Source organism: Solea senegalensis, linkage group LG5 (genome assembly GCF_019176455.1).
Source record: "Solea senegalensis isolate Sse05_10M linkage group LG5, IFAPA_SoseM_1, whole genome shotgun sequence".
In the NCBI taxonomy this organism is placed as follows: domain Eukaryota; kingdom Metazoa; phylum Chordata; class Actinopteri; order Pleuronectiformes; family Soleidae; genus Solea; species Solea senegalensis.
Window position 1 is genome coordinate 13829801 of NC_058025.1, and position 7796 is coordinate 13837596.

Consider the following 7796-nt stretch of genomic DNA (forward strand, 5'->3'; position numbering starts at 1 on the left):
AATGGGGCTGCAGCTAATTTCTATTTTCATTAACCTGTGATTTATTTTCATGTTTGCTCCATAAAATGTTAAATGTTGTTCCCTGTTTCTAAATTAAGTTATATTCTTAAATTATTTGATTTCAATGATTGCTTAAATAGAGCAAAGCAATGAGGAAATATTAACATTTAACAATATAAAAAAAAGATCTGAAAGTCAAACACTTCAACCAATCCATAAGACTAAAAACAAATTAAAATGGCTGCTGTGCTATGTAAACTCACTGTTCCACTCAAGGGGGTATGTTTGATTTTGAGATCAGTGGGGACACAAAAGTGCTCCAAGGCAGCACTCCTGAAAGTTGACATTTTTTTACATTGGCAATCATAATTTCATGTCATGCAGATGTTATAGGTTAAAGCAACTAATGGTAAACCAACAAAAATATGTTGATGCATGACATATGAACAGATACATTAGGGATACAGTGACTCAAGAGGAACAATTGCCAAACATGTTGACAACTTACACTCGCGGTTGCAGATAACATGCACTGCCTCTCGTCCGGTCCAACTAGCATGTTGCATGTAGCGTCTACAGGCAGAATGAGTGACAGCGGGGACAGCACATGTAAGTTAGCGAGAAACCGGCAGCCGATCAGGGAGCGATATTTATGTTAGAGGCGGGACTTCTAGCAGAGACCGACATTTAACCCTTTGTGTGCCATAATCATTGACTAAACACTACGGACAGCAGTTGTATTGATTGTGACTATACAGTAGCAGCTGAATATTGGTAGGGACGTGTCCCTAGCGTCCCTACCCAATTCTACACCCTTGGTTCCACTCATGGTCATTACTATTGAGTTTTGTTTTTTTATTAAAAAATGTCTTTTATAATTTTAAACTTTTAATATAGTCATTAAAATACAAACTTCTTTTTTTTTTGTAAAGGAACAACCTGCTTCCTGCTCACGGAGACCTGGTCGGACCCGCCATATACAAAAGCCTGAGGCTGTCAAAAAAAGGTGAGTGACATCTTTAGTGATAATTTAGTACATCATTGAAAATGTTATGGCTAATTTTCATAATGTATTTAACTGATGGCAATATATCATATTAATTTAATCAAACATGTATAATATAAGTTTTTTGTGCTTTTAAAGAGTGTGGCTGTATGAGGTACTGACATTTCTATACTTGAACATAAAGGCATTCCCTAAATCTTAATCAACTTTATTCTACATCACTTGTGATTATGTTAATTTCTTTGTTTCACTGTTGGAATAGAATTTGTGCTGGCAGCAATGTTTCCACTGAAAGTGAGTCTTTATATCTCAGGCTGGGTGAACCATGTCTGTACCTCATACAAACACATTGTAGAACACCTTACCTAGTTATTTTACACCTGTAACGGTGTGAACTTGAACATTGTCAAGGCTGGAGACTGCACTCAAAAACGTTTTTTTGTTTGTTTTTCCCCCCCAGATTGATCTTCATGAAGATTATCAAACAGTAGGTGTCATGATTTAATTCTGGGTGGCCGCTGTGTCCCCACTCTTTCTTGGCCGCTGTGCCTACATCTCTCTCTCTCTCTTGTCCAACATGGCCACGTTCTTTCTATTCTCCTGCTTTCCATCTTTCAAATAGCTAAGGGTTTTACATGGAGCATTTGCCACAGGTTGGTTTTGTATGTTCCTGTCCACTTTATTGGGTGGTCTGAAATCTCTCTCTCTCTTTTCCATCGTGGCCATTAATCTACCTTTAGCCCTAGAACGTTAAAGTAGATCCTGGTGATCTACACAGTACCTGGCTTTGGATGGTAGCTGTGCCATTGCCTTTGTATGGCCATACGTCCCTTAATGCAAGTAGGCCATGATCGCTAACTGTGCCCGCGCCTTCATCACCTACTTGTGTTCTTGTACGTCTGGCTTTGCGCGTATAGTCATTTTACATAGGCAAACATGGGTGCCTTCCGCGTCCATGCACAGTAAGTGAACTAACCTGTACTTTTCTTCTAGCATCAGTCAAGAGGAGCACCGACATCCCTGCATGTCCATCTTAATTAGATCGCGTTTTAGTTAAGGTGAAATTTCACTTGGCCGCCGTGCCATTACTATACCTGCTCTGACCTCAATCTTGATTTTTCATGGCCACTGTGTCATGACTGTACTTGGTCTTGGTGTTCATGCCAGTCTATCATTTCTGATCTGTTTTTCCTACTAAGTTTTCCTGGTTGAGTGTGTGTGTGTGTGATGACTGACTTGGACTGACGTTAATCTGACCTTTGGACCAAGACTAACACTCCAATTGACTTTACTGCACCAGAAAGGTGAACAAAATTTATGCTGCAAGACTGGCAAGATGCACACCAATTAGACAACAAGCTAATTCAAATTCTTTAAAAAACAGGTAACATTTTTAGCTTTCAGGTAAGTATTAAAGGCCTTTGCCACATGATCTTTGTGGGTAAATCGTGTCCACTCAATTTTTAAAGTTAATTTGCATCTAAACATTTACAATGCCTGACACAATGGCATTACAATAATCAAGTTTTTTTGTTTTGCATTACTGAGTGCAAACGCCTTTATTTACACACTGACGCATGCCAAGATTTTAAAGTTGATTAGTCTTGAGGCGTCTGATTTCTGCAGGAAATTCTGGTACCTCATTTTGAAATGGCTTTAATTTAAAAATGAGATTTTGGTCTTGAATCTGTTATCATAGTTGCCACTTGGACTGTTGACAAACGTGGAAGCTGATGAATCATGTAGTAAATGCATCAACGTTTACTGTAGCTTAAGTTCTTTCAAAGTGCTGTAAAAATTTAGTAATTGATTATGATGAGCTAGACCAGGTCTTCCTTCTCAACTGGTAATTGCTTTGATAAGATAACCAGTTCCTGATTTGATTATGAAGCTAAACTTTTGATTTATATGCAAGTGTAGTCACATTAGATTGTAGGTGTTATTCAGCCCATGGATAATGTTATGATATACTTTAAATCTGGCATTTGTTGGCACACTTTTGATATCCATTTAAGTCTTAAACTTTACGCACTGCCATCAGCCTTTTGTAGTTGCTAACTGAAATCGAATTCAATATTAATGCTGACTTGTCTCACTCTGCCAAGTTTATTTCCCTCTAAAGGAGTTGAACCTTTTGTGTTCATAGTCTTTTTGCGCGTCATGTTGGGAGGCCTCCCAGCAGGGGATTTTTATCTTCTCCTGCAGAACTATGCGTTACTTGCCTTAGGGATGTAGGGCTATCCTGCATAGTTTCTTTCATAAATGAGATTGTAGGCTTCAGGATTATAGCGCGTTTCTTTTCTTTAGGAGGACACAAACCTGGCAGAGAGACAACTTGGATTATTTAAATGAAAGTTGCACCAAATGTTCAAACTTTTTATCTTTCGATACAATGACTTGAAATAAAACTTTTATTCTGTGAGCTGAATTCAGACAGAAATCAGACAGAATTTTGCTTAATGTTAAAGACTCTTGTGCAAGTACCCTCTTGTAGCAGGAGTGAGCAGCTGCAGCTTTTTAATTTGTTTTTCGTTATTTGATTTGTTTCTTGGATTGACTTGGTGTCTGGAGCTTTGTGGTTAACAGTGATCATGTAAACATGTAAACACAAGTGGTCTTTTGCCTCTTATTTGCGAAGCTGGCAGTTGGTTGAAATGATAGGACTTTATGGCTTGCCCAAAGTGGGATTTTTGATAGAGCATAGGGTTAACACCTCACCATACACTAGCTATTTCAGCGAAGTGTCTGTAGTCCGTTATTACCCATGACTTTCTTTCAAATTTCACAATTTAGGCAGCTTGTAGAGTCATTAGGAAGATGCTTAATCCCAATGTCTTGATTGGTTGCATGAGAAACTGCTATCTCTTAGATGTGTTGGCGAAGTTCCTCCTCTGATTTTTGTAGACTTGCCCTAAAGTTTCTCTCCGCTTTAACTCTTGTTGAGCTATGCATTAAATGATTCCTCCAACTTGTCTCCATATCAAACTTTTCTCTCCCTGCAGCCTTCCACCACCCACTGCTGCTGTTGCATCTGCTAAAGGTAGCCGTATCGTGATTCACTGCGTCTTCATGTGTTGGGTAAGAAGTGTCATTAGACTACTAACAATGTAAACACCTTTTAAATGCTTGATCTAATTTATTCAAATGGTTCATCAGTTTAGGACAGAAAATTATTGTTGGGGTCAGTAAGCTGACCTCTAAATGTTTGGGAAACCATGATGCAATAGATCGCAAGCTCTCTGCATGACCCAACAGCATCGATGATTGAGTTATGTAATTGCTCAATTTTTTAAGCAGTCAAGATTTTATGAGCTGGGTCTTCTTCACACGACAGAGAACAAGGTAAATTGAGTCGACTCGTTACATGGTAAGGCATTTCGTCCTTCCCCTTCTTCTCTGCGTGTGAGGAAATCTGGCCACAGATCCTGACTGAGTGGCATACCATGGCTGTGCAGTTTCCAAAATCAGACAAGGATCCATCTGATTTTGTGACTCGGCCTGTCATGATATGCATGTACTGTGTCTTCCTCCGAAACAAAGGATTGGAATGGACAGGTTTGTAGTGTAAATCACATCACATCACTTGTAAATGGTGAAGCATTTGTTTAAATTGTGGTCAAGCATTTTCAGGTGTCTGCTTTGTCAATACTCTGGTGCCACGTCTTGCTAAACACACAAGAAGCTCTGAATTGTGAAACTGCTGCCTCTTGCAGATGTTACAACAGCAATGGTCGTTGAAAGGCTGCAGGGAGGGAAAATGAGATCTGAGGACAGGAAAGTGGAATTGATTTCATGCTTAGCAAAATGAGGGTTTCAGCAGAGGACCTTTTTGTGGTGTGGCTACAGAATCAGAAGGAACGTTTGTCTGGGCAACTGCGAGATTTACAGTTTTTCATGCAGCCAACCAAGACATTGGGGTTAGCATCATCCCAAATGGCTGGCTTAGATTGCTTGTAACTGTCAGAGTAGGACAGGAAAGGCAGGTATAGGTTAGGGAGGGCATCCATCGGTGAGCTCTGACTGGATGTGAGGACGTGTCACACTAGACCAGGTGAGCTACCTGAAGATTTGTCATTTGTTTACTTCTTTTTCTTTTTTTTCTTGTGACTTATCAAATTCTTCCTTGTTTTGAAGAGATAAAGGCTGCAGCACATTCCTGGATCAGAGGACTCCATTTTGGACACCACGACCTGGAGAAGTCCCGTCCTGGATGGCTGCGGTGATGACCTAGACCAAGATGAACTGACCCTTCTACGACGAGGACTTTGCCCAAGATGAACCGACCCTTCTACGACGAGGACTTCACCCAAGATGAACCGACCTTTTCCACGGTATGTTCTTTCAGATGGTACTCAATATGTTTAATATATATTTACTTAATACTAAAGTGTGCTGACTCTTAATTTAATTTTTTTGTTAGATGCTGGACCTTGCCAAACTGTACACATGCCTCAATGGTTGCTACGTCACTCTGCCCAACAGGACATGATCACCAAGATTTTTTTTATTTTTTTTTAATGGACTTTAAACCCCCCTGTCCCTACTGATGCACAACCACACTTGACAAAATACAGACACTACTACTTTTAGCCTGTTTCATTCTGTAAAAGATCGCAAGCTCTCTGCATGACCCAACAGCATCGATGTTTGAGTTATTTAATTGCTCAATTTTTAAATCAGTCAAGATTTTATGAGCTGGGTTTTCTTCACACAACAGAGAACAAGGTAAATTGAGTCGACTCGTAACATGATAAGGCATTTCGTCCTTCCCCTTCTTCTCTGTGTGTGAGGAAATCTGGCCACGGATCCTGACTGAGTGGCATACCATGGCTGTGCAGTTTCCAAAATCAGACAAGGATCCATCTGATTTTGTGACTCGGCCTGTCATGATATGCATGTACTGTGTCTTCCTCCGAAACAAAGGATTGGAATGGACAGATTTGTAGTGTTAATCACATCACTTGTACAGACACTGCTACTTTCAGCCTGTAATGTTAGACATTGAAAACTTGTATTTATTGCCTTCTTCATATCAAGTAAAACTTTTGTTCTTAACTTTATGGTTGACTTGTATTTTTTCAGTGATTCTGTGATGAGTGTTATTTTGACAAGTTAGTGCTTTGAACTTAAAGATGTGGAATTCTTTTAAAAGGAATTGCACTGATCTGTTACTGTAGGCTTGGCACCTTTTGACACTGCTCCAAGTGTTCAGTTATATATATATATATACCTATATGGATTTGTGCAACGTTTTAAAGGGAATATAATAAATTGGACACTAACACTAAATATGGCTAATGCATAAAAATATGCCACTGAACATTAGACTACTTTGCTTTAAAAGGCCTTCTTTTAACTACAGATGCATTTTTACTATTTTATTTCATCTGGCTTTTCATTTTATCTTTTAATTCTGTCTTTACCATTTTACGCTTAAAGGTTTTATTTTTCTACTATGGAAAGCACTTTGTAGAGTTGTTTTGAAAAGTGCTATTCAAATAGTTATTTGAACAGTGTTGCAGTACCATTAACACCAGCAGCAATATGAGCAGCCACACATGCAATGCTTATATTTCTGACTGAGCGCCACACAGTGCAGGAAAATACAGTTAAACACCAAAGTGTGAGGCACAGATGTACAAGATGTTTCCCAAAGTAAAGATCAGACTTGGAACAACCGAACGGTAGACAAAGAAGTCAGTGGCTTGTTGCAAGCTGCAAACACTGGTGATCCAAGATGGAGAGAGGGGCGAGGAGACGATTCTTCCAGTCTCAGCATCCAGTGCATCATGAATTCGACAGAAAAAAGAGATGACTGACATTTTGGTTGTGGGATGATGCTTTTGTGGAGAAGGGGGCTGATTTAAAAAAAAATATATATATAATCAATTCACCAGTCAATTATTTTTTTCAATTCCTTGCACCAGAAAATATTGAAAAATGTTGATCATAGATTCTCAAACCTGTAAATGATGTTCTCAAATATCTTGTTTTGTCCACAAAATGAATTGGTTTTAATGATTTGTGTTATATGGAACAAAGAAATTTAAAAACTAGTACTGCAAGCGGCTCTGAACGGGTTGGAGCTCGAGGGCTCGCGAGTGTCCGTGTGCCCACCTTAGACTTTACTTCATACATTTCGATGGGTACATGATTTGAGTTGCTGCTATAAAGGATGAGTCATTAAGTGACACAAATTCAAACATGCAAAACTGCTCAAGGTGACAGTGTGGGCCAAAAGTGGATTTTTCTAATTTATTCAAATTGAGGGCACTGGAAAATGTCTGACCTGCACAATGAAAATAAAAAATAGCTTGAAGAATCAGTCTGCATGTTTACTGACTGCCAGGACAGTGAGACAGTCTTTATCAGTGTTAATAGTGCTTTACTATAATACTACACATCAGTTAGTCTACATTTATGAGTTCACAGCAATGTGGATTCATGGAATTACCCTTATGGTTAAAGTTGTACCAACAAGCAGTCAGTGACACACACATACACTTTTATATCTTAGTGAGGAGAACACATCATAGACATAATGCTCTAACCTCAACTGTCACCACCAATGCCTTACCCTAACCCTTAAACCAGGTATTCACCTTTAAAGGCCCTTTAAAGTTGTGGGGCACAGACACAATGTCCCCACAAAGATAGTTTTTTAAGTTGTTTGTTTTTTAAACCTCACAAAGATATAATTAAGCGCGCGCGCACACACACACACACACACACGGAGGCAGGCGTGCTGTCGCTGCCCTCCATCTGTGTCCAGTGCGCGGCGGATTAGACG